This window comes from Pinus tabuliformis, chromosome 4_1 (assembly GCF_031772625.1).
Source record: "Pinus tabuliformis cultivar Carrire ecotype Pingquan chromosome 4_1, CPIR1, whole genome shotgun sequence".
Lineage (NCBI taxonomy): Eukaryota > Viridiplantae > Streptophyta > Pinopsida > Pinales > Pinaceae > Pinus > Pinus tabuliformis.
In genome coordinates this window covers 254026317-254051975 of record NC_142303.1, presented here as the reverse complement: position 1 = coordinate 254051975, position 25659 = coordinate 254026317, and the positions used below count along the sequence as shown (strand labels likewise).

General features: G+C 39.2%; 1 pseudogene; it reads right to left on the bottom strand.

Annotated features, from left to right (window-relative positions):
* Window positions 1-11647: 11647 nt before the first annotated feature.
* The window catches only part of LOC149175230 (asparagine--tRNA ligase, chloroplastic/mitochondrial pseudogene), a 37763-nt pseudogene continuing 23751 nt past the window's right edge, over window positions 11648-25659 (bottom strand).

Below are 25659 nucleotides of genomic sequence, written 5' to 3'. Positions count from 1 at the left end.
CCAAGAAGGTAGTGTCTCTACATCTTTAATGCATGGATGATCGCTCCCAACTCAAGATCATATGTCATGTAATTCTTCTCGTTCTCATTCAATTTACTCGATTCATAGCACACTACATGTCCCTCCTACATCAAGACTCCACCAAGCCCTCTCTTGCAGGCATATGTACACACCAAAAACTCTTTATCCAGGTCCGCAATCTTAATAACTGGAGCATTTGTCAACAACTGCTTCAATTGCTCAAAACTTGGTGCACATTCCTTTATCCATTCAAATTTCTTTCCTTTCCTCTGCAATGATTTGAAAGGGTAGGAAATCTATAAGAAGTTCATGATGAACGTCCTATAATAACCTATTAATCCCATGAATGATTGGACCTCATCCACATTCCTAGGAGTTGCCCATTCCATGATAGCTCTTATTTTTTCTGGATCCACTGTTATGTCTTCCTTCGAAACTACATGCCCCAAGTAATGTACCTTTTTTATGAAATAAACTGTATTTACTAAGCTTGGCATACAATTAATGCTCTCTTAGCAATATCACCATTGTTGCTAAGTGTTCGGCATGCTCTCCCTCATTCTTAGAATATATCAATATATCATCAATGAACACAATAACAAAATTTTCTAGATAAGGGCACAACACACTAATCATCAAGCACATAAAATTAGTTGGAGCATTAGTTAGACCAAAAGGAACTACAACAAAGTCATAATGCCCATACCTGGCTTGGAAAGCAGTCTTGTAGATGTCCTCTTCTTTAATGTGTACCTGATGGTATCCTGATCTCAAATCAATCTTCAAGAACACTATTTCTCCCTTCAACTGATCAAACAAGTCATCGATCCTCGACAACAGATACGTGTTCTTGATGGTTACCTTTTTCAACTTCCTGTAATCAATACACAATCTAAGAGTACCATCCTTCTTCTTCACAAACAATATCGATGCACCCCACGACGATGGACTTGGCCTTATGTATCCCTTGTCAAGCATTTCCTTCAACTGCAACTTCAATTCCACTAACTTTGGAGTGCTCATCATATATGGTGCCTTTGATGTTGGTGTTTCCCCTGGTACTTACTCGATAGAAAAGTCCCCTTTCTTGTGAGGAAATGTTATGCAGTATTTTGTCACACCTCCTGCACTTCCCCATGACATACCCTAAAGTGCCTGAAACATGACCATCATGCAGTGTACTTATTTAGATATGCAACTCATGTCCTCCCTAGAACATTGATTAGAAAATGCCTTGGTGCTAGCGGAAGACACCCAGGTTTTTGACAATGCATGGTTGATATGCCATTTAGGTAAAGCGTACGAGGCTCGACGGCCCCCAAGGGAAAAAAAACCCCTCAATGTTCATACAATGCTTGTCATGAGCAATAGTAGCTTGTGACTAAGGCCATAAGTTAATGTAAGAATTTATAGACCCTGCTAAGAAGAAAGTCTTCTGTGTAACTTATTTCATATTAATAAAAAGAATCTTTGTACCCAATGTTTCAAGTTTGTATTCTAGATATTATGGCTTCTACTACGACCTGTAGCATGGCATGATATTTCTATGTTGTTTATTTAAATGTTATTGTCAATCTCAATGGATCTTGCTGCATAGAGCAAGGGTTCAGCATAGGGATACAACCCAAGCTAACTAGGGTGTACGACACTTTACTTTTTGTTGCATGTTAGCGGTCATGAACGACAATGACTAACTATTTAACACAACATCTCATTCAAGGGTAAATAAGCATGTATATTCGTTCAATCTATTTATCAACACTGCTCATTTCAGTGATACCATATGCACACAGGTTTATATGTACCTTCCATATCTATAAGTTCCATCTATGAAAAAAGGTGTATCCACATGTTCATCATATTAATAGTGCAAATATAGTCCCAAAATCCAAGCCATTCCAAACCAAAATGCATCACAAATTAACAAAAAATGTAAACAAGCACAGAACATCACTTATCTTTTAAACTTGCAGGGAAACTAAGTATGGGACAAGGACTCTCCACCCAAACCATAGACAGTTGCAACCACACTTACTTGAAGTTGTCACCCTCAGCCAGATGTCAGAGTCTGAAGGGGGTGCTTGCTTAAGGGAATTGATCACTAGTTGCCAACTGAAAAAAGGAATCCCAAAGAAACTCTTAATCACACCAGTTGATTGCTACCATATTCTTCGTACCAAGGAGTCCAGAGGTTCTCTACCTCATCCCAAGTGCACACACAGTGATTCACTCCCTTCCAGGAAGTCCAAAATCCATTGTAGCAGTAAGGTAATAACCAAAGGTCTTCAACCAAGTCTTCCTTTGAAGTTTCTTCAGGATTAGCCTCCTCCCAAGTTGTCCAAGGATCCAGAGCCTTCTATCTCAACCCACAGCCTCGATGGGACCCAATTTGTTATAGGGCTTTAGATATTACATCCCAACCCACAACCTCCAAGCACACAAGTTGTTACAAGGCTCCAGAGACCTTGTCTCAACCCACAACCTCTAGGGACCCAAGTTGTTGCAGGGCTAAAAGGATCCTATCTCAACCCACAGTCGCAAGGGAACCATAACTGTTACAAGGCTCCAGAGACTAGCAGCTCAATCCACACCCTTTAAAGAACCTGAGATCCAATCCCCTTCTCTTCTCTTCTCTTCTGATCAACAATATTTGCCAAAGTTCTCTCTCTATCTACAACATGAGCTCGAAATCTTGTCTCTACTCCTGACTCCTCCAAACCACTGCTCGTAGCCTCATTTTTTTTTCTAATCCTCTTGTTGCTCCCCCTTTTCCTTGTTTTTGCAAGGATTCTTCATCCTTATCCTTGTTTCCTTGCATGGTCTTGTCCTCTTTTCATTGTTATTACTTTCAAGCAACATGGGATTTGTACCTTCTCTTGCAACCCATTTCAATTAGGATCCAATCCATTAATTCATGCACCAGTCGACTTTTAATGGCTATCTAGCAATTCAGATTTTCTGCACAATAAAACCTCTACATTCCATGTAAGCAATCGTCCTCCCCAAGTTTGGAATTTGTGTCCCTTATACTCAACCCCTGTTTTTTAAATTTCATACATTTGTAAAAATATTTACAATGCATTTTATGAGGAAACCATAGGTGGGGTTGTCACAAATATGTAATAAACTATATAGATAATATTAAAAGTTTGTTTGAGTTTATGTTAGATTGAGTCCCTAGATAATCACAATGTTTGAGACCACATTCTTGTAGGCTATAATCTTTATCTATTAATGAGGTGTTGGCATTATCTACTAGTGAGTTGTCACTGAGATCTAGATTAAGAAGTGGTCAAATGCATGTAGTATAAATCGATATTGTGAGATCAATACAAGTGTAGAGAATGGATTAAATCCTTTTTGAATTTTTTCTTGTCATCTTATGCTTGTGCTCTATTTCTTGACATGATATCAGAGCTCTTATGGAATTAAGGGCATGATAGTACCATGGTAGTTATCCATGGAAGGTGAGAAATTATGACTCCTTCATGGTTGCGACCTATGAGAGGGAAGCTATATTGTGTACACCAACAAATGCTACATATATAATCCTCTCGACATGCAATCAAAAATATGAGAAATGGTCATTAATGGTCAAGAGATCTAGTTTGTTGCTAATAGGGTGTAGATTGGCCATTAACAGATCGAGCTAGAGATATTCATGATAAGATCATTTGAGGCGACGGAAGTCAAGATAATTAAATGAGAATTTAGATGGAGCATTTGAAGGTGAATAGATTGTGAATGCTATATTTATTAGGTGAACCAATATTATGCTTGTGGTGATCCTATTTGTTCACCAAATAGTAGAAGAAGCCAATTTATTTTACCAATATATCAAGGGAATGTCCAGGCATGGCAATTTTTCACTTCCAAAAATATTTCTCTCTTTTAATTTTCATTTTAGATTAACTATTCAACATCCATAGTATGTTTTCAAGCATATCTTCATCGAAGCTTAGTTCAGAAGTTTTAGGTTGAATATTGAAAATGATGCCAATTTATGCACTAGTATGACTATTACAATTATTCAGTCTTGAATTGATGGGAGGAATGTTAGATTATGAGTCCAAAGACAATCATAAAGTCTAAGACCACATTCTTATGAGTTTTAATTCTTATCTACTGATGAGGTATTGTCATTATCCATTGATGAGTTGTTAGTGAGATCTAGATCCAGACATGGTCAAATACATGTACTATATATTGACATCATGAAATGAATACAAACATAGAATATGGCTTAAAGCCTTTTCCTATATGTTTTCATGTCATTTTCTATTTCTTAATGATTTACAATGTACAATATTTATATTATTTTTAAAAGTGATAAATTGCAATATATCAACATCATTGCTAATTGTTGTTTGTAGATTTATGTGGTTTGTGCTATTGCTGGATAACCCACTGTGTAAATTTTTTTGATCGATGTTTTGACTCTATAATAAGATTCATCATCATGACCAATTTACCAAGAATAAGTTGCCCAACTGAACGAATAAATTAGGTCAACATCCCTTCTATCATTCTTGATCTGTAGTTTTTCAAGTGAATAGATCTCTATCAAGGTCTCCCTTCTGTGTAGGGAAATGATTGTTGTTTGTAGATTTTTATGGTTAGCGTTGTTGTTGGATAACCCACAGTGTACATTTTTCTTATCGACGTTTGGAATCTATAGCAAGATTCATCATCAAGACCAATTGTTGAGAATATGTTAACAAAGTGAAGGAAAAAATTAGGTCAACTTCCTTTCTCTCAATCTTGATCCATATTTTTTCGAGTGAACGGATCTCTATCTAGGTCTCTCTTTCATGCAGGGAATTTTTTTTTTTTTGTAGATTTTTGTGGTTAGTGTTGTTGTTGGATAACCCACAATGTACATTGGTCTTATCAATGTTTCAAATATATAACAAGATTCATCATCCAGATTGATTTCTTGAGAATAAGATACGAAAGTGAAGGAAAAAATTAGTTCAAATACCCTTTTATATATCTTGATCCGTAGTTTTTAGAGTGAATGGGTCTCTATTTAGGTCTCCCTTCCATGCAGGGAAATGGTTGTTGTTTTTATATTTTTGTGGTTAGTGTTGTTGTTGGATAACCCACTGTGTCCATTTTTATGGTCAACGTTTCAAGTGTATAACAAGATTCATCATCAAGACCAATTTGTAGAGAATAGTATCATAGTGAACAAGGGTGTCATCACATCAACCCAAGGGCTTGTCTTGTTTTGGATTGAAATATTTTGGTATGGAGTACTTCCTCCACCTTTATATAATGATTAGTATCCATGCATTTTATTCTCAAAATACACAACTAATAAACACATATCTAAAGAGTAGAGAAATTATCAATGTGGAACATAAACATATTGCAAGGATATGCCATTGTAATCACATTCCTTGTAATATATTACATAAATAACAATCACCAAAAGGCCCATCAAAGATGACATACAGTTAACAATATTGGTACCAAAATAAGCGAGAATGATATCAACTTAACTAATGTTGAATTTTTATGTTCATTTTGAATATTTTATCTAATGTGAAATGTTTTTATAGGTGGTTTTGAAAAGGAGACAATTAAAATTGACATGGAATGAAATATCCCAACTTGTCGTATGGGTTAGTGATCCGGGAGGATTCGAAAAGGCCTAAAAAAAGTTCTCAAAATTTAATGGAAACAACGCGAAGTCAAAGAGCTCGACAAGATGATTACAATGCAACTTGAATGGCGTTGAACAGAATCTGTATGCAAAAGTTATGGCAGATTGAAGATTTTGACCAACAAGCAAAAAGTAGAACTTACCAAGACACGTGGAAGCATTTGTATGTGACACATCGCAGTACAAATAGGGTGACATGGTAGTATCTGGGTGTGACATGTGGCATGATATTGCAACACTTGGTCTCGACACGTGGTAGATGCAGGATGACGTTGCAATTATGTGTCATTGAGTTGGCATATTAGGTGGTCTAATGGGAGCCTGCAATGTGGTCCGATCAAAGGGTGCCATGTGGCACCTCGTAATACCAAAAAAAGTGGTTCAACAAACTGGCATTGGAGGGACCCAGACACGAGACATCCAGGACAATCAACCAACAACTCTAGTGATAAGCCACAAGTTGTTTGTTGCAATATAAATGATGAAAACCAAATTTAACTTGTTGGTATAGTCGATTGTGAAAAGGGGGGAGGAAGGTTTCGGGCTTGACCCCATGACCTCCCTGCCAACTGACAGATCCATCGACAACGCTGACAAACCATATTATCAATCGTCAATCCTATGTGAGTTGTATGACAAACCCACGTGGGTCAGATATTATGTATGATATATATGGTATATATATTGGTTGTATGTTTAACATAACAAATGTGCTAAATTTTTAATGTATGCCATATATAATATGCGGTTGCAGCGAAGAGGCCGCAACTTCCGCGGGTTTGACCCTGAGGCTATCGACCCCTAAAATAATTGCCACAATGCCACATTCATTGGAGTGTGAAAATTTTGTAATTTTGGGAACTTTTAATCTTGCTTGTAGTTTGTGTATTTGTGTAAATAAGTTGAGTTTTGAAGCTCGTTTTTGCAACAAATGAAGAATGTTTTTAGTGGAATTTTGGAGGACACTTCTTGGTAGGAGAGAGCTCATTTGTAGAATGATTTTGGAGGCATTTTCCTTATTTGTAATTGCATTTTTGGGAGAATAATAAAGAGTCCACACCCTTGGAGGTAGGACCTGGAGACACAGTCCACATTGAACGAACCCCATCATCAATTGTTTTTTTCCTATTTTCTTCTTGTCTCAATCTTGTATACTTGTTTAAGATGCAACTTTCTTTAAGTCCTTTATGCTCTATTTCAATTTATTAGTTGCACACTTTAACCTAGTTTAGTTTAATCATACACACTTGAATATTTTTACGAGCCAAGTCACTTTAAAAGAAGAGATTACAACCAGCGTATTGACGTTGTTGTTCTCCGCTAACAAATCCGGGTTCCCACACACTTTTGCTAGCATTCCATAGATGGCCCCAACAATGATAGTCTCAAGGATCTTCCCTCTAGGCTTCACACCAAACCAACTCACAATTCTCCCTTAAACACAAACTAGAGAGCTACAAAGTATGGATAACTTGCTGATTACTCCAAGCAAAACTTTATTAGCACTAGCATACACACACTAACACTAGCCTGTGGTTGGGAAAAGTGGAGGTTTATATAGCTTGGATGGATGGGATATGGTTCCTCTTCTCATGGGAGAAGGTCTTATCTCCTAAGGTAGTTCCATCCTAATAGGGGAAAGGAGCCCAATCTGACTTCCTCGGCTCCATCCAACCTAACCATTTACCAAACTTTCGTTACGAAGCTTCTAGAGCTGGAAGCTTTGGTTCCATGTTTAAAAAACTTTCGAAAATAGGATCGACATGTCTAAGAAAGGGCTCAGTTGATCCGATCAGTTCTAGGGACAGTTGTAAACCCTGCATATCAGCGAGAGGAGGACACGGGTCATTAGCGCTGGTCTTGTAAACTGGGATAAACGGAAGATTTTGGAAAAATGATGCAAAGGGGGATTTTTTTTCTCATGAAGAGGGACACAATGGGAGGTTCTTCATGATGGGAAAGCATGAAGGGTTCACTGTAGAGGTCCTCCAGGATCAAGGAATGGGGAGTACAGGGACAGTGACCAAATATTGTGTAACAAATGCCCCCTAAAGCATGAAGGCCGAACTAGAGTGAGGGGTAAAATGTTTTATAACTCAGTGCGGGAACCAGAGTCTATCGTCAAAAAACCTGCAAGCAAGTATAGATACATATACATTACTGAAAACTTTGTCAAACTATACATGAATCATGGTATGGACACAGCCATCCAGAGAATGATCATGTAAATGGATCCAGGCATGGACGTAGATATCCGATAAAGGGGATCATATTGAAACCAAGGTATGGTTGCAGCCATCCAATAAAGAGAAGGATCACATATGATAACTCATGGTATGGTCACATCCATCCATCTAAAAGAGACATGTCTATCAACATGACCATGTCACATTGCCTTGCAACCTGGACTTTTGTAATCTGACCCCAGGGTCTTGCGCTCCAACATGACCCGATCAAAGTACAAATTCTAACATGTGAATAGATGTGTTGATGTCGAAAATGCTAGAAAATCGCTTGATTACCAGAACTGTTAACAAGAGCGAGAGAAACCATCAATAATGACAATGGTTCTCAAGGTACTAGCAGCACAATTCACGGAATGTGAATGAAGGAACTAAATTTGAACACCCGTGAAATCACTCGATCGAAAGCTAAGGATGTGAACTTATCGTCGAGTGCGAAGAACTTGCCATTAGGGAATGCAAGCCCTTAGGTACTGGAAGGGAGTCTCTTGGTCATCTTCCTAGATAATGAGCTGAAGTCGACAAGAAGTGACCGCGTCGAAGGAGGGCCATGATGTATCCCACGTCATTGACATGAGACAAAGGGATGCAAATGATTTCAGATGGTACAGAGAATCAAGAGTAAGTGTAACTACAGAAGGACAACTCTCGAACATATCAGTGACATGATTCCGGAATTTGGTAGCTATTGGAGGTATTGATCCTACTGATTCTAATCTGATATGTTTTGATCTAGAGAACCACATTCGATGTTTTCCTCATCAGATTGCCTTTCTCATTCAGGTAATCATTAATGAGAAAATCATTTATAGGACCGTCATCGATGAAGGTGCCTCTACCTACATCATGTCAGTCGCTTGTTGGAAGGCAATTGGTTCTCCTACTTTGAACCAATCCCCTAACACTTTGGAATCTTTCAACAGACGAGATTCACGACCATTCAGTTTCTATTGGGTCCCTATAATACTAGTGATTACCCCATTACTATTGTAGTTATACCCCTTATTTATATTTTTGTGCCCCTATTACCCCCATATTGTTATTTCTGTGCCCCATATAATCCCTCTATTGTTATTTTTGTGGCTTTATATTATTATTGTTAGGTCAGCTGGATTATATTGTGACTCCTTAGACTCCTATATATAGAAAGGAGGTTTTGTCATTTGTATCATCCAAGAATTGTTCATTTATGTAATGTAAAGGAGGTTTACCCCTCAAAGAGGCTGAATTCTAAGGCGTTGATCTATCTTTTCTATCTTTTCTTGAGCTGGTTTCATAACATTTGGTATCAGAGCTTTGGATTCTAGGGTTTCGCTACTCCAAACAGGTCATCGTGGAATTTTCGCTATAACTTTTTTTCTGTGACGTTTCAGAAGTCGCAAAAAAAACCCATTTGAGAAGAAATCGCGTTGAACCTTGGGTCCAAATTTCAGATCTTTTCGCGTGATATTTGCGGAGATATGATCTAAGGAAGTTGGTCTTTTTGCAGACTTCTGAATTACATTCAAAACAGGTGACCTGGGGAAAATCGTCATAACTTTCTCTCTGGGGATCGGATTGAAATTTCGTAAGAAGGTGCAGAAAGAGGACGGACTATAGTCTCTTGGATGTGTGTTTTAGATTCAAAGGTTGAAACAATAACTCGTGGCACGTCATACAAGTTCGCTCTACTGAACCAGTCTAAAAGCAAGTCACTGTGGGAGATTTCACATAACTCTTCCTTGGAGAATCCAATTTGGCTCAAACTTGTGGCATTGGAAAGAGGACGCAGAAGGCTACTACATGTAGCAATTTCAAAATTGGATGATCCGAAATTACAGAGATACATCAGATTCAATATCAGGCTTCTATAAAGTAAAAAAAGGTGTGTAGTTTTTTTTTTAATTTTTGTGTAAGCTTGGTTTAACGGAATTCAAAGGGCATAGTAAAGCATTATTATCGGTAACTGATGCCCCGAGGAAAGAAAATGCAAACACCTAGTAAGGAACCTGAAAGCTTTACCATGACTCATGAAGAAGAGGAAGAAATGCTACATGATATATCAAAATTACAAGAACAAGTGCAACAAATGTCACGCTCACAAAAGCTAACAGAAGCTAAGATAAGTGGCGTGGAATCTAAGATAAATGGCGTAGAATCTAAGATAAAGGGCATGGAAGCTAAGATGGAGGATTCGATGGTAGATTTGAAGATAGATTTGAAGACAGACATGGAAGAATTGAAGAAGTTGCTACAAGAAAGGGTCACTAATGGTGAAAAGGTAGTAAAGGAAACTCATGATGAGAACAAAAGAAATGTTAATCATGATTCCATAGATGCTAATGTTGGATCGAAGAATCACCATATTCCAAAAATCGATATGAGGAAGTTTGATGGCAAGGATCCCGCCACATGGATATTACAGATGGAGCAATTCTTTGATCTCAATAATGTGCAAAACGCACAAAAGGTACGTATGGCAACTGTATATTTGGAACCAAATCAGTTTGTATGGTATCTGTTAGCGCTTGAGATTTCACCCTAGGCTGAGGAAGGTAAACCTTCAAGGCTACATCAAACCATTTCACCTCGTAGCTAGCCCTACGAGGTATGAGAAGGCTCTCTCGGGTCAGATTCGATAGATCTTTCAATATGATTAGGCTGACCAATTAATAATAAAGATTTTAGGCTAGTAAATTGATAGGGGGTTTGGATTTAATGATTTTTGGGGTTTTTTAATGGAATGACGGGGCTTTTCTGGGCTACATGGGCAAAATCACAGCTTCAAACAGAAAATATAATGACTACACAGGTTATCAACTGAGGCAAGGTAGGCATGCAATTTAACACCAAATCTGGTTTCAAATGGGATGGCAAGACTGGTGAGGAGCTAAGGAGGGCAGACAATAACTCTGAATCCTCCTTAAACAGTAGAAAACATCGAATGCGAACAAACTTATAGGAGGAGCATATAATACTATGAATTCCTACCTAATCACTTCATTTGTTCGGCTTGAAAGGGTCATGAAATGAAATGGAACATAACTGATTACATATGAGACAAAGGGAAAAACTTATGCTAAATCAACATACCACATGAATCTCGGCAAACAGAGCTGTGAAATTCCATTAAATTCTCTGTCATAAAACTGTACAATAAAAAGCTCTCTGCTTCTCCAGCATCTCCCAGCGCTCAGAAAAAACTCTCCCTCCTTTCTCTCTCTCACTCTTACAAATGAATTTTTAATACAATAAGTACCTCTGCTGCCCAAAACAGGGGCGCTGTTTTAACTAACACTACAAAAATATCAAACAAACTACAGCTGGGGGAAAACAAGTCGACCCCAAGATGAGGGATTTGTTTTATTATTAACAAAATAAACTAAAAATAATCAGCGCTTTCCTGAAGGGAGAATGGCGCTCTTTCCACTGAATTCTGTTGATGATTGACCAAAACTGGAGCGCATATCTAGTTTGCAATATTAATTAAAATCTGGGAAATAGGAATCGAATCCTATCTTTTTGTTCTGGCACCGTTTGAATAGCGGTGGCATTACACGTTTACCCTTGGCACTCTTCTGTTTCTTGTAAGAGTCTAGTAACTTTGGTGTGTAAACAGCATCGTATGCCACCTGGAGCTCCACATCAACATAGTCGGCATCCAATTCTATAGCCAAACGAAGTACATCAAGGCGTGTTGCTTCATCCATACTCCAACGCTGCTGTTCTACCGAGATTACAGCAGGAGGAACCTTGGAACTAAAACATCCATAGCTGCTACAGTCTTCCCATCCGCATTTTCTCACATATAGAAAGCTTTTATATCTTTGGGATAATCTTTTATAATAACAGGTGAACCAGAAAAGGCTTCCTCTGTTATATAACGCTCATGCTCACTCTGCAAGTCACATCCCCATGTCACCGGGAATTCAAAATTTTTCTTTGCTTTCAAAAGCAGTTCAACTGCATCTGTATATGTCAATTGCACAAATTTCTTTTCTGCAACATTACTTAAACGTGTAATTATCCCCTTCTCAATCCAGGTATTAAAGAATTCCATATCTTCTTTGCAATTATCCGGAATAAACCTCACTGGAGATAGACAGTTGCACAAGCCATGTCATCATTCAGATTGGCAAAAGCAAGCTCTGGTTCAATCATCCAGAACTCAGCTAAATGACGTGAAGTGTTCGACTGCTCTGCTCGAAATGTGGGACCAAACGTGTATATATCTGAAAGAGCACATGCATAGGTCTCTCCATTGAGCTGTCCAGAAACTGTCAAGAATGCTGATTTTCCAAAAAAAATCCTGTGCCCAATCAACATAACCATCCTTTGTGCTAGGGATCATGCTAATTGGAGAGCCCACATCCTCCTTAGAGCTAGGAAGCAAAGATGTGACACAAAATTGCTCTCCGGCACCTTCACAATCTGAAGCAGTGATTATTGGACTAGCAACCCAGACAAAACCCATCTCCTGGAAAAATTTGTGTGTGGCATATGCGAGGGCATTTCTTACTCGGGCAACCGCACCAAATGTATTTGTTCGAGGCCGCATATGTGCTACATTTCTCAGATACTCTCTACTTGCTTTTTCTTTTGAACAGGAAATGTGGCAGCATCACAGCTCCCAATCAAAACAAGTTTTGTTGTCCTCAATTCCACCTTCTGCTTCGAGCCTGTACTGGCTACTAAAACACCATCAATAAAGATAGATGCCCCTGTTGTGATCAAGCCAGACTCAAGCTTATCATATCCCTCAATATCAGAACCCATCACACACTGCAAATTTGAAAGACAGGACCCATCATTTACATCATCAAACTTTACAAAACCTGGCCACTTCAACGACTCTGACTCGAATAAAGCAAAACCTGCATCTGGTTTGCCCCTTCTAATGTATTCAATCGGTGTTGTTCTGCATTTTAGTGAGCTGAAGTTATCTGATGTGAAACAGAAGCAATTGATGTGCCATTAGACCAGTTTTGATTCCTTACTGGAAGTGCGTCAAGAGCTTGTTCCCATAAGAACTTGTGCTCATGCCTTTCTGATAGAACAGACATTAGAAACAATAAGATTTCCTTGAATTTCTCTTCAGTAAGGGGTGAAAAGGATCCTGGAAACGAAGCCAAAGCCTGCAACCCAGCCACTCCCAAATGAATGATCTCATTTTGTGTTGTCAATTGTGATTTCTGGCAATCAATTCCATTGTGCGTTGGAATGGCAGATGCAAAAGCAATTGTTAATGGATTTGCTAAACACTGAAGCAGAGATAATGAAGAACTTCCAGAGCTCAGATCCAATCTAACTACTGGTTGTAAAACTAATCCCTCAGACAATATTGTTTGCTTGAACAATCTGATCACAAATATAAAGAGCACTAACTGTCACGAAGCAGTTAGCCACACTTATGTTATTTGAAGCAAGTAATGGACCAGGCCCTTGATCCAAAGGAGCTCCCATAGCATCTAGAAGTCGTGGGAAGAATCTTTGAGACACAATAAAACAAGAAGCAAAAGAAGATTTTGCAGTAGCTGTTATTGCAGCATTGAAAACTTTAGCTCCCTTTGCAGTCTCACGACGATGATCTCTAGTAATTAGCCTCTCCTCTTCAAAAAATCGCAAGGTAAGTCTAAGTTGTGTTGAGTGTAGCTTTAAATCCTTAGCCAAATCATCTTCTTTAACCTATTGTCGCCTTGTTAAAGCATCAAGGACCACAACTGCCATTCCTCTGTTATCGCTCCTGCCAGATTTCGGTTGATTTTCTGCTCTTGTAGGGATATCATCATAGAAGGCCCTTGCAACAAGCCTTACCAACCACTTGAAAGTTTCAGCACTCATGATGTTTACAGGAATAAAATACTGGCCTTCAAATTTAAAACATTCAGCTCCGTCAAGTTTTATGTGACATCTGTACAATACACAATAGTTCCAATCTTCTCCCAAGCACCACGGACAGACCCATCTTCAAATGGAAACCAGGTTCAGTAATTCTCTTCGATAGAGCACCTCCTATCCAGTAAGTGCCAACATGTCCTTTTAGAACTTGGTGCAGAATACCAAAACAAAAACCGACAGCTTGAAGGCATTATCCATTGTCAAAGTAAAACCATTCTTTAATAAAGGCAGCAGAAAATTATATATATTTGCCAAGGCAGAAAGAAATTCTCGATTATCTTCATTGGAAAACCTTTCGTGAGATGAAACATGAGGCAGCAGCAGGATATGGTTCCACAATAGCATCCAGAGTAGCAACAGCATCATTAAAACCAAAGTAATAGATGCTAGTATAGGTAAATAATCGATTCTCAATATAGCAGACTAGCAATGTGTGGATTATAAGACCGCATTCTGTCACAACACAAGCCTTTGGAGGAAGAAGCGCTAGGCCCGGAATCATCATAGCCAGCACGACACTTGCAAATTGAAGTCGCTGCCAGTTGAAGAGTTGAAGAATAAATAACATAATCTAAAACAACACATTAATGATTTCTTCTTCAAAACAGGGTTTTGAAGAAGAATCAATCTCTGATAAGACAGAGTCTAACAGTATCAATGGCCTTGCTCTCGTAAACAATTTATCACTTGGGCAACTTTTACGGAAGAATTGATAGCACATTATGAAGATACAAAAAGCAACACTTTTTTTAGCCAATTGATAAGTCTCAAACAAAAAGGTTCAGTAATGGAGCACATTGAGGAGTTCCAAAAATTGAACATAAGGGTAAAAGATATTCCAGAGGAGCATAGGATTGATGTGTTCATAGGGTCTTTAAAGGATAATATCCAACATGATGTTCGCCTTTGGGAACCTGATTCATTAGAGAAGGCATTCAGGTTAGCAAGAAAAATGGAAAGCAAAATTATGGCAACCAGGAAGCATACCACTCACAACTATAAAGACGGAAGTGTTGTTGCCGCTAGTCTTCCACAACCTATAAGGTTGACACCACAACAATTGGAAGAAAAAAGAGCAAAAGGGCTTTGTTACAGTTGTGATAGCAAATACACTAAAGGTCATAAGTGTGCTGAGAAGAAATTATTCTACATAGATTGTGAAGAGGAAGAAGAAAGGGAGCAAGAAAGGTCAAAAGAAGAAGATATAATCCAGGAACAAAGCCTAGATGAAGAACAAATAAATCCGACCATATCTTGTAATGCATTGGCGGGAATTACCACTCCTCAAACTATCAAGATAGAAGGACAAATCAAGAAGAAAAAGGTAATAGTGTTGATTGATTCAGGAAGCACCCACAATTTTATTCATTGTAGGGTAGCAAAAGAATTGAATTGCTTCCTATATCTAGCACCAGAGTGTCAAGTGATGATTGCAAATGGAGGAACAATAAATTGCTCTGGAAAGTGCCATAATATCAAGCTATCCATGGGAGAATATGTATTGACTAGCCCAATGCTTTCCATTCCAATGGGAGGTGCTGATGTTGTACTAGGAGTACAATGGCTACAATCCTTGGGTACAATAGCTTTTAATTTTCAAGAACTTTTCTTCAAATTTTCTACGGAAGGAAAGGATGTTGAATTAAGGGGTATTGCAGGGAAACCAAGAAAGATAATCAGCTCTAATGGCATGACTAAGCTTCTTAAAAAGGAGCAAAGAGGTGTAATTGCACAATTATGTTCGCTAGATGTTTCCACATTGGAATCATCTATTTCTCCAGATCTCCAAAATGTCTTGGACAATCATTCCAAGGTATTTGAGACTCCCAAAGGTCTCCCACCTATGCGTGATCGTGATCATGATCATGCTATTCATCTGATTCCAGGAAGTGTTCCTCCAAACATCAGGCCGTACAGATATCCCTATGCCCAAAAAAGTGAAATTGAACGTATGGTTGCAAAAATGCTAGAGGCTGGTATAATTCAACCAAGTCAAAGTTCTTTCTCAACTCCAGTAGTATTGGTGCACAAGAAGGATGGATCATGGCGCATGTGTCCGGATTATAGGGAGCTCAACAAGCTCACTATTAAAGATAAGTTCCCCATTCCTGTTATTGATGAATTATTGGATGAATTGCATGGATCAATTTACTTCACCAAGTTGGATCTTCGTTCGGGATATCATCAAATCAGAATGAAGATTGAAGACATTCCGAAAACGGCATTTAGAACTCATGAGGGTCATTATGAATTTTTGGTCATGCCTTTTGGCCTTACCAATGCACCTTCAACATTTCAAGGTTTGATGAATTCAATTTTCAAACCATTCCTTAGAAAATTTGTGTTAGTATTTTTTGATGATATACTAATCTACAGCAAGTCTTGGAAGGATCATGTTGAACATGTTGACAGGGTGCTACAACTATTGGAGGAGAAACAATTATATGAAAAAAGATCCAAATGTTTCTTTGGAGTCCAGGAGGTGGAATATTTGGGTCATATTGTATCTCATGAAGGAGTTAAGGTAGACCCTAGAAAACTTAAAGCTATTAAGGAATGGAAAATCCCCACATCCATAAAGCATCTGCGAGGATTTCTTGGGTTGACAGGGTATTATCGCAAGTTTGTTAAGAATTATGGGAGAATAGCAGCACCTCTAACAACATTATTGAAGAAAGATTCATTTTCATGGACTCCGGAAGCAACAAAGGCCTTTGAACATCTTAAAGAGGCAATGTGCCAAGCACCGGTCTTAGCTACGCCGGACTTCACAAAAACCTTTATTGTGGAGTGTGATGCTTCAGGAAATGGAATTGGTGCTGTTCTAATGCAAGATGAAAGACCCATTGCTTTTGAAAGTCGTCCAATCAAGGGAAAGTTTTTAAGCAAAGCTATTTATGAGAAGGAAATGTTGGCAATACTCCATGCACTTAAGAAATGGCGACCCTACCTAATGGGAGACACTTCAAGGTAAATACAGATCATGATAGCCTTAAATACTTTTTAGAACAAAGATTATCCTCTGAAGAGCAACAAAAGTGGGTCACAAAGATGTTGGGTTATGACTTTGAAATCATCTACAAAAAAGGGAAGCAAAATGTGGTGGCAGATGCACTCTCAAGAAAGGATGAGGATGTGGAAGCATTGTTGTGTGCCATTTCTATTATCCAACCAGATTGGATAAATGAAGCAAGGGAGGAATGGAAGAATGACGAAGAAGTGTGGGCACTTATTCGAAAGCTACAACAAGATTCCAGCACTTCTGATACATTTAGCTGGCAAAATGATTTGTTATGGTACAAAGATCGCTTATACCTCTATAAGAATTCCCAGCTAAAACAAAAAATTCTTATGGAATTGCACACTTCTCCCTTAGGAGGGCACTCAGGATTTTTAAAAACTTACCACAGGGTTAAGAAGGAATTTTTTTGGGATGGCCTTAAATCAGATATTCAAAAGTTTGTGGCAGAATGTTTGGTTTTCCAGCAAAATAAAGTTGAAACAATTAAGACATCGGGTCTATTACAACCTTTATCCATTCCAAGCCAACGTTGGGAGGAGGTTTCAATGGATTTTATCACAGGTTTACCCAAGTCTGAGGGAAAGAGTGTCATCATGGTGGTAGTTGACAGACTTACCAAGTATGCACACTTTTGTGCATTATCACATCCATGTAAAGCCAGTACAGTTTCTACTGCATTTATGGAAACAGTTCAAAAGCTACATGGAAACCCAAAGATTATTGTAAGTGACAGAGATCCCATTTTCACTGGAAATTTTTGGACAAAATTATTTTCTTGTCTTGGTACTCAGTTAGCTCATAGCTCATCTTATCATCCTCAATCTGATGGGCAAACTGAGATAGTAAACAAATGTTTGGAAGGATATCTTCATTGCTTTGTATCTGATAAACAGACACAATGGGTCAAATGGTTGCCTCTGGCTGAATGGTGGTATAACACTTCCTTCCATACAGCAACAAAAATGACCCCATTTATGGCACTTTATGGGTATCAACCACCATCCATCACATCTTATTTAAGAGAAAATTCTAAGGTTCAGGCAGTGGAACATCACATCGAACATCAACAACAAGTCCTCCAACTCTTAAAGGATAACCTCGTGTTGGCACAAAATAGAATGAAACAACAGGCATATCAACATCGCAGTGAAAGAAGTTTTGATGTAGGTGATTGGGTATTCCTATGGCTACAACCATATAAGCAAATGTCCCTAAAGCAAGCTAAGAAGGATAATAAATTATCACCAAAGTATTATTGTCCGTACAAGGTGTTGCAAAAGATTGGTACTATGGCATACAAATTGGAGCTTCCTGCAGCTTCTCGATTGCACCCAGTTTTCCATGTTTCATGTTTAAAGAAGGTTATACGTGACAAGCTCCCAATTCAAACAATATTTCCAGAACTTGACGAGGAAGGAAAAATTATATTGGAACCAGAAGCAGTCACAGAAACAAGAACTCGACAGCTACGAAATCGATCAATTTCAAAGTATCTTATCAAGTGGAAGAACTTATCCGCTGAAGATTCCACATGGGAGGATGAGAATTTTATGCAGAAGTATCCAGAACTACTCAAGCGTTGAGGACAACACTTTTTTGAAGGAGAGGGGCATGTTGGGTCCCTATAATACTAGTGATTACCCCATTACTATTGTAGTTATACCCCTTATTTATATTGTTGTGCCCCTATTACCCCCATATTGTTATTTCTGTGCCCCATATAATCCCTCTATTGTTATTTTTGTGGCTTTATATTATTATTGTTAGGTCGGCTGGATTATATTGTGACTCCTTAGACTCCTATATAGAAAGGAGGTTTTGTCATTTGTATCATCCAAGAATTGTTCATTTATGTAATGTAAAGGAGGTTGCCCCCTCGAAGAGGCTGAATTCTAAGGCGTTGATCTATCTTTTCTATCTTTTCTTGAGCTGGTTTCATAACAGTTTCTTACCAAACGTTGTCATTAATTTGGAAGGCAAGAAAATACATGTCGAGGTAGAGATTGTTGATGTTCATCTCAATTATAATATTCTACTCGGACGAAGTTGGACCCATGTCATGCATGTTGTAGCCTCCTCCCTTTTCTGCGTGATTCGTTTTCCCCATCAAGGGAAGATAATCACAACCAACCAACTGTCCTTCTTTGTCTCTTCCTCTTCAGATGGCAATGTTTTGTATGTCAAGCACATCGGTGCTCCTTATGAAAGTGTGGGGGCAGGACTTTTTAAAGATTTTGTTTTGATGGGAATTTTTCCACTCCCACCTCCTCATGTTGCCTCTGTCAACATGATATCGATCAAATATGATCATGGGTCATACCTTCACCGGATCTTGGTGATACCTGGGCGAGGTTATGCCACTTAGTCCCACCGAAATCAATCATGTGGAAATTGTTTCGGCCTCAAGTTCTGTGTCCTCTGATTTCCCTGTTTTGAGTTCATCTCTCGACGTGTTTTCTCAATCCCCGTGGCTTAGTTTTGGCCTGACGGTCATGTCTATGTGTCTTGAGAAGTTCTCTTCTCTGCTACCTATTAACATGTCAGTTTCTCCTGACATTGTCAAAATATTTCAACTGGGGGCACCTTTATCCCTTCATGGCTTCAAGATTTTTATCCATCCCCGAGTTTTTCCCAATTGCCCATTATTGCAATGGGGTTGTCATCTGACTCGTAACCCTCCCTCTCCCAGGGGGCATGGGGGCAAATCCTTATATGAGTTCTACTCTATTATTTGGCCGAGACGATGCTTACTCATTATGTCCATGGTAAAACTCCAGTGTTCATTTGTGTTGGTTGATTACCCGAGTCCGAGCATGGACTCTCTCACAAAGAACTATGCTTAGGTTATCTTGCATGGTCACTTATGTACATTAGTGTGTCATTCATTTTTGTGCAGTGTGGTTTGGTTTGTTGGTTTTCAAGCAGTTTTCATGCTCACTATGTTTTTGCCTGCTTTGTAGATGTCTATGACTCCTCACATTGGTTTCGCTGATGGTGCTTACCGTAGTACCCGGAATTTATCCTTTGCGGCATGGGCCATTTATGACCCCCATGGTGAGTTGATTGATCTTCAAGGTATTTATTTAGGTTGAACAACCAATAACATTGCTGAGTACAGCACAATTATTGAGTTGTTGTCAAAATCCATCGCTCTCGACATTCGGGAATTGGTTGTCAACCTAGATTCACAGCTTGTCATCCTTCAACGCAACGGGCAATAATCCGTAAAAAAATCCTCAGATATTGAGAATGTATCTAGTATTCGTGTAATGGAGAGAAATTTTGATTATATCACATATCATCATATTCCTAGACATATGAATACATTGACAGATGCATTAGATAATTATGTGTTGGATAGACATTTGTGAAACATGTGAAAAGCAAGAACAGGTCTTATACATCTGTGGCTCGCAGGCCTTATACATATGTGGCTTGCAGGCCTCAAAAATATGGAATGTTATGCTAGACCTATGCACTAAACAGCATGACGCTCATGATAGCATGTCACTACTCGGACTACGCAAGTCAGCAGTCGGTGGATCCGATTTGACATCGCCACCGTATGCCTCTGGTACTGGCGTGGGACATCACCCATCTGAGTGTTCTCTACGATCCCATGGGTCAAACCCTCGAGATTCCGTGCAATCTCCTCCTCATTGTCGCTCCCCTCCTGATAAGGAGCGACATTAAACTTCCCAGTGATGCACCTAGAGATCGGGGACATCCCGGCAGGGTGTTCAAGTCCAACATCTGCATTAATAAAATTGAAGTGTCATGAATACATATATTTCAAAAATAGTAAAAACATCAAAAACTAAAAAATTGTTTGTTTTTACCTCCATCATCAAATTCCTCTCTTCTGGGAGCGGCATATCTGGATCTTTGCGGAAGTCGATACTACTGTAAGGCCAATCCTCCACTACGATCAGCTGTCGTCGTAGCCATGAGAAGAAGGTGAGCTTGTAGGACATATGTTGGCCCCCCATAACCCTGGGCATCAACTCACTCCAATGGACCATCCGTGGGTCTCGTGGCATCGGCAGATCCACCTCAGTCAGCTGGTATTGGAACAACGAAACCCACTCCAAGAAGAAGGTCACTAGCACAGACCCAAAGCAAAACTGCTTCAGGTTTCCCGCCTTAGCTTTTGATAGCTGGCACTTCATGTTGACTTTCATAGATTCCATCGAGTTAAAAATAGTGGGCGTTGTGCACTCGATAGCATACAAGAACTTTGATTTGTTAGTCTCATGTGGCACTTGGGACCCAGCCACTCTGTTGATGGTCAACAATAACACTCTCAATACAAGATCCCGAACAGTGGCGATCTCGATCTTTCCTCTCTTGGATTTGAGGGCTTCTGGGCAATGTTCAGAAACTAACATGGAAACACATGCCCCAATTGGCCTCGACCCATATAGGTTAACTGGTTCCCCTCTCCGGGACAGTCTTGTGATGAAATAAATATCTGAAGTCTCCAACTCCAACTCTTGGTCACCAATGATAAAAATTTCCCGATTTATGTCCCAGAGACTAATTAGGTACCGTAGTAGCTCAGGTTGAGCCCGCATCCCTGGTGTGAGAAAGAACTTGAGGAGCCCACAATTCCTCAAAGCTTCCAAGAAATTTGGATCAGTGATGGCTTGGGTATCGATATCCTCATGCTCTCTTTCTTTCCAATCCACCATTTTCAACGCTTTTCTTCCTGCAACAACCATTCAATCAAGTCAATGATCATTTTTTGACAGAGAAATTTGGATTTAAACGGTGAATTAAAGAGAAAACATCAATTTTTCTTTGTTCACGGCGTCAACGCACTTGTTTTGCCGACAGCGCAGTTGGCAATTTTAGCTACCCCTTATCGGCATGATTTCGTGCCTGAAAATCGCGCCAACCGAGGGCAATTTTTTTTTGCTAAAACCTCCCTCAAAAATCCAAAAAATGGATAAAAACAAGAAAAAGTAGTATGAAAATGGAGCTTAAGGTCTTGTCTCTTACTTGCAACTGACGGCTCGGTGAATGACCTCCTGGATCTCCCAAAATCTGCTCCAGAAAGATTAGGGAAAAAGTAGGTTAAAATATCTTCACATAAAGGTAAAATGGTGAATGGTAAAAAATAAATACTTTTCCCTCCTTTTATTCATTTTTTCATATTTTTAACCTATTTTGCCTCAAGAATTGGATAATGCATTCACTTTTTTGTGCAGCGGAAGGTCATGGACTTTTGATGATGGTATTGTGTCATGTTTCAGCTCTTTTCTCAACTCGTAAAACCTAAATGAAAGGATTGTCAAGTAATTTTCCCTTTTGACTCGTAAAAGAACATTAAAATGGGGGGTCCGCTTTCAAGCTCTTTTCCAACCCTTTAAACATGAAAAGATTGTCGAGCTCTTATTGTTTTGAACTCATTAAAGGTTGTGAAACGTTGTCTGCCCAGTATACGTTTACCCCTTTTTCGGGCTGGGATGCACTATTTACGAAAAAGGTACCTCTTGACTGAAATGGTCAAGCGGTTCTCTTAAGTATCGTTTTCTACCTTTTTAGGCTCAAGAGACACAAATATATGAATAGGAACCATGTGGAGTTTTCTTTTCCGTGTCTTTTTCAAACTCTCTAAACATGAAAAAGATACCGAGTTGCACCTTTGTCGGACTCGTTAAAATATTAAACAACATTGGATTTGTCGCCATGACGAACATGAGCTTCTCCTTCCTATGGCTCATTAAACTTACTAGGTCAGATTCATTTGAAGAATGAACTTATAGTGCGAGCACATGCTATCCCCTTCAAGCTTGCGGTAAAAAATAATTGGGGTACCTGGGAGAAATGGTAGGGGGGAATTTGGAAATTCAATCAATCGTGTTGGCAACTCACTCTTAAACATGACACTTTCCGCTTCGTGTCGGATTGGGATATCCTCCTTTTCATCATTGACCTTCCTAGGTTAGGCACTCATTTTTGCCTTCCATTTGATCTCTGCCACGTCATCATGACCACCGATCCTATGGATCTAACAGCTACCAAATTCAGTAATTGTGTCGTCGATATGTTCGAGAGTTGTCCTTCTGCAGTTACACTTACTCCTGATTCTTTGTACCATCTGAAATCATTTGCATCCTTTTGTCTCGTGTTGATGACATGGGATACATCATGTCCCTCCTTTGACACGATCACTTCCTGTCGACTTCAGCTCATTATCCAGGAAGCTGGCTGAGAGAGTCCCTTCCAGTACCTTAGAGCTTGCATGCCCTAATGGCAAGTTCTTCGCACTCGACGATAAGTTCACATCCTTGGATTTCGATCGGGTGATTTCACGGGTGTTCGACTTCAGTTCCTTCATTCACATTCCATGAATTGTGTTGCTAGTACCTTGAGAACCATTGTCATTATTGGTGGTTTCTCTTACGCTTTTTAAAAATTTACATCATTGACTGGTAATCAAGCGATTTTCTAGCATGTTCGACACGAACACATCTATTCACATGTTAGAATCTGTACTCTAATCGGGTCGTGTTGGAGCGCAAGACCCTGGGCTTAGATTACAAAAGTCCAGGTTACAAGGCAATGTGACATGGTCATGTTGATATACATGTCTCTTTTAGATCGATGGCTGCGACCATACCATGAGTTGTCATATGTGATCATTCTCGTTATTGGATGGTTGTGACCATACCTTGTTTCAACATGATCCCCTTTATCGAATGGCTGCGTCCATGCCTAGATCCATTTACATGATCATTCTCTGGATGGTTGCATCCATACCATGATTCATGTATCATTTGACAGATTTTTCATTAATGTATATGTATTTGTACTTGCTTGCAGGTTTTTCGATGGCAGACTTCAGTTCCCCGCATTGAGTTATAAAGCATTTCACCCCTCACTCTAGTTCAACCTTCGCGCTTTAGGGGGCATCTGTTACACAACATTTTGTCACTGTCCCTATACTCCCCATTCCTTGATCCTGGAGGACCTCTACAATGAACCCTTCATGCTTTCCCATCATGAATAACCTCCCATTGTGTCCCTCTTCATGAGCAGAACAATTCGCCTTTGCATCATTTTCCCAAAATCTTCAATTTATCCCAGTCTACAAGACTGGCACTAATGACCTGTGTCCTCCTCGCGCCGATATGCAGGGTTTACAACTGTCCCTAGCACCGATTAGATCGATTGATCCCTTTCTCAGTCGCGCCGATCGTGTTTTGGAAAGTTTTTTAAATATGGAGCCGAAGCTTCTAGCTCTAGAAGCTTCATAACTAAAGTATGGTGAATGGTTAGACTGTATGGAGCTGAGGAGGTCAAATTAGGCTCCTTTCCCCTATTAGGATGGAACTACCTCAAGAGATAAGACCTTCTCCCATGAGAAGAGGAACCATCTCCCATCCATTCAAGCTATATAAACCTCCACTTTTCCAAAGCACAAGCTAGTGTTAGTGTGTGTGTGATAGTGCTAATTAAGGTTTTCTTGGACTAATGAACAAGTTATCCATACTTTGTAGCTCTCTAGTTTGTGTTTAAGGGAGAATTGTGAGTTGGTTTGGTGTGAAGCCTAAAGGGAAGAGCCTTGAGACTATCATTATTGAGGCCATCCATGGAATGCTAGCAGAGGAACCCAGATTTGTTAGAGGAGAACAACAACGTCAAGACGAAGGTTGTAATCTCTTCTTGATTTATTAAAGATGCAACTATCGATTGATTTCCTACATAAGATGACATTTCACATGTTTATGGATTAATGTTTCTTGACTTGTTAAGTAGGTTGAATACAATTTATATATTATCACAGTTGTTGTCTGTTGTTGTCTACTTGTTTCAGGTGTTCGCAAGAAGAAACGGAAGATAGCTGGAGCAAGGAAACAGGGTCGTCATCAAACAGATAGCGTACTAAGAGGTAGGCCCTCTTAATTGGTTCTAACCTAAGGAAATATTCCATAGAATGTCTTGTTTGTGGCTAGACCCACTCTCGGGCTAGAGGAATTGTTTGTGTCTGCACTTAGAATTTTACCTACACCACAGACACGATAATGATCATTGTTGGAAGATACATCCAAAGATGAGGCCCAAGTGATTCTGAGCTAGGAAGGGCAAGTAGAAGGTAGCAGCGACAGTCCAACAAGATCTAGGATCAGACTATGGTGATGAGACACAAATTGTAGCGATGGGGTTGAAAGGTATATTATCTTCACATATTGGTTCTAGTTCTTCTATTTCACCATTTATTTCTGCAAGAAAGAGAGATGATCTATTTCATATAAGGATGGCAACCAAACACGTAAAATTAGATACTTTTTTTCACACTGGTTCTCAAGCCAATATTATATCTGAGGCAGTTGTTAAGGAGTTGAATCTGGAAACAACACCACATCCTTAACCTTATCCGCTTGGATGAGTATGTAACAACACTAAGTTGCAAGGGACTTAAAAGATTAAGCTTAGGTTTTCTATTACATCTAAATTTGTGGATGAAGTTGAACTAGATGTGGTTCCATCGGATATTTGTGGAATTTTCTTAGAAGTCCTTACTTGTTTGACATGAAATTTATCTACTACAGGAATAAAAACAGGTATCACATTTTCATGGATAGAGTTGAGTACATCATTTGAGCTCGTCAAATGAAGGATGATTCCTCATTCGTGACCACAGGGCAATTAAAGAGGCTCATGAACGTGAACAAGACATTTTCTCTCATATTTTCAAAGGTGGACAAAGCAGGGATTTTGGAGCATGGGATTTTGTCATGCGAAACTATCAAGAGGATGAAATATGTTGTTAGTTCATTGTCATTTGCACCTTTCTGTTTTTTATTGCTGCTATTATATAG